Source organism: Diplotaxodon limnothrissa, linkage group LG16 (assembly GCF_057381915.1).
Source record: "Diplotaxodon limnothrissa isolate DT_005_m linkage group LG16, D_limnothrissa_male_GT1.1, whole genome shotgun sequence".
NCBI lineage: Eukaryota > Metazoa > Chordata > Actinopteri > Cichliformes > Cichlidae > Diplotaxodon > Diplotaxodon limnothrissa.
The window spans coordinates 19,308,324-19,311,698 of record NC_140611.1 but is presented as its reverse complement, the minus strand read 5'-3'; positions in this window follow the sequence as shown (position 1 = coordinate 19,311,698).

Below are 3,375 nucleotides of genomic sequence, written 5' to 3'. Positions count from 1 at the left end.
CCTAGCCTGGTTTATTTCTTCAAGCGGTCAGCTGTGTCCAAATAACGCGAGAAACTGCGTGGTTGGCCACAGAGGGGAGGTGCGCTCGATTTTAGCGCCTTGAAAGCTGACGGTGCGGGTGCATCCAGTTTTTATTAGTATTTCTGTCAGTGGCCAAGTTAGCTACAGGCTTGTCTCTTATTCAGTTATTACCGGTGGCTATGAATTGAATAAATGTCTTAACGATTTTTAAAAACAGTATTGACATAAGTGACATTTTGTATATGTATGTATAAAGGGGTGTATTACGGTGGCCCGGAGAGGCCAAACGGACTGCAACTTCAGAAAACACTTCATTTTTCATTTCATTCATTTATTTATTCATTTTCAGGCACAACAAATACCTATATTGAACATAAAATACACAAAACAAAAAACAAAACTTGCCTGAAAAAGGAGTGGGACGAAGAAAACTTATTAAATCCCACCCCTATACTCACTCATCAACAAAAAAAAACAATAAACTTCCCGCAGCTACGCCCATCATTGCATACAGACCCATCAACAGCCCCGGGCAGATACAAGCATCTAAGCGGCAGCTCGCAACCAACAATTAGAGCCTTCATAACTGAATACAGAATATATAAATTATGAATTGCATTACCACAGGTAACAGGCAGTAATAACTACAAGTAACAGACACACATACATATACATACATATATATCTACACACACAAGTACATATATGTACATACATACGCACACTTTATTTTTTATTTTTTATTTTGGAATCCATACCAGCAATGGTAAGAGGACAGACATTACAGAGCACACTAAAACCCATCATTGAGTATACTGTGACCAGACCAACTGTTTGTAGAGAAATTTAAATCTATGAATATTTTTGCATTGTTTCAATTGTAAACTCAGACTGTTCCAGATTTTCACACCACATACAGACACACAAAAGCCTTTACGGGTTGTTCGAGTTCTGGGTAATTTGAATTCTCCAAAGCCTCTCACATTATAAACCTTTTCTCGAATTTCAAATCTAGTTTGTAAATTTGCCGGTAAAAGTTTAGTAAAAGCTTTATACAAAATTATGGATGTATTGTAATTAACCAGATCCTGGAATTTAAGTAACTTTGCCTGAAGAAAGAATTTGTGAGTATGATCTAGATAACCAGCCTTGTGAATAATACGCAGTGCTCGTTTCTGTACTGTGACTAATGGATTAGTTGTATTTTTATATGTATTTCCCCACACTTCCACACAATATGTAAGATATGGAAGAACCAGGGTACAGTACAGAGTACGAAGTGCATCTTTATCAAGGAATTGTTTCACTTTGTTCAAAACTGCGAGGCTTCTGGAAATTTTGGTTTTTATGTGTCTGACGTGGGGTTTCCATGAAATTTTGTTATCAATTATAACTCCCAAAAATTTGTTTTCACTCACATTATCAATTGGTACACCTTCAATGATAATTGGTAATTCTATATTATATTTTAAATTACCAAAAAACATTGCTTTAGTTTTATTTATATTTAATGATAATTTATTTATGTCCATCCATTTTTTTATTAATTTTAGCTCCCTGTTTACAGTCATTACAAGATCAGTATAATCATCGCTACTGAAAAATATGTTGGTGTCATCTGCGAACAGTATGAGTTTAAGTACTTGAGAAACATCAAAAATATCATTTATGTATACATTGAAAAGTTTTGGTCCCAACACTGACCCTTGGGGAACACCACATGTAATACCAAGTTTCTCTGAATGGTAATGCCCTATGCTAACATATTGTTCCCGACCTGTTAGGTAACTTTTTAACCAGTTACCAGCTTTCCCTCGAATACCATATCTTTCCAATTTATCCAGTAAAATTGAGTGATTGATTGTGTCGAAGGCCTTTTTGAGGTCAACAAAAATACCAACTGCATATTTATTTTTATCCAGTGTATCAGTAATTTCTTCTACTGCCTCAATTATCGCCATTGAAGTGGTTCTTTGCGTTCTGAAACCATACTGACCAACATTTATTATTTGATGTTTTTCAAGGAATTTTTCTAATCTTGAATTAAAAAGTTTTTCTAGAATTTTTGAGAATTGAGGCAGTAGAGAAATAGGCCTATAATTGGTAAAACTGTGTTTGTCATTACTTTTATATAGTGTTATTACTTTCGCAATTTTCATTTTTTTTGGAAAACAACCGGACTGAAATGATAAATTACAGATATATGTTAAGGGACTAGCAATATTCAGAATAACCTGTTTAACTACAGACATATTTATGTCATGATAATCCATTGAAGACTTACTTTTACATTTTAATGTGATATTTATTACTTCTTGCTCATTTGTAGCTGAGAGGAACAGTGAAAAGGGATTTGATTTTATATTACTGATATTTTCATTTTTATGACACGGGATGTCTGCTGCTAGTTCAGGGCCAACATTTATGAAGAATTTATTGAACCCATCGACAATATTACTCATGTTGTGATTTTCACCATTTGCATCAGTAAAATATTCAGGATATGATGTTCCAGAAGATCCTTGTTTAATTAAGTTGTTTAACACATCCCAAGTTCCTTTTATATTGTTTTTATTTTCATATAATCTTCTTCTATAATAAAGTTGTTTGCTCGTTCTTATAATATCAGTCAATTTATTTCTATATGCTTTATATCTTTGTTCCACTTCTTTTGTTTTTACTTTGATAAACTGTTTATACAGATTGTTTTTCTTTTTGCAAGCATTAATAATTCCTTTTGTGAGCCAAGGACTTTTTATCTTTTTTTTCTTTGTCATGTGTTCGTTTACAGGACAATGTTTATTGTACCACATAGTAAAAATATCTAGAAAATTATCATAAGCCTTGTCCACATCTGACTCTTCATACACCGAACTCCAATCTTGTTGTGCTAAATCTAAATTGAAGGCATGAATTGCTTCTTCATTTATTGTTCGCTTTGCTATCATGATCTTGGTATCTATTTTTTTTAAATCACAGTCACACAAAGTAAAAACTGGTAAGTGGTCAGTTATATCACAGACAAGCAGACCACTATTAATTTGGAAATCCATGACATTAGTAAAAATATTGTCAATAATAGTGGCGCTATGTGAAGTTATTCTGCTTGGCTTTGTTATTGTTGGATATAGTGATAAGCTGTACATCGTGTCAGTAAAGTCATCAATGGCTTTTAACCTTGTTGGATTTAGCAAATCAATGTTAAAATCACCACAGATAAATAGTAATTTTTGGTTCACCGAAGCAAACGTTTTTTCTATCCATTCATTAAAAGTGTCAATACTTGAACTGGGTGTCCGATATATACAACTTATTATAACATTTCTCTTTTTGTCATTCATAATCTCAATAGTC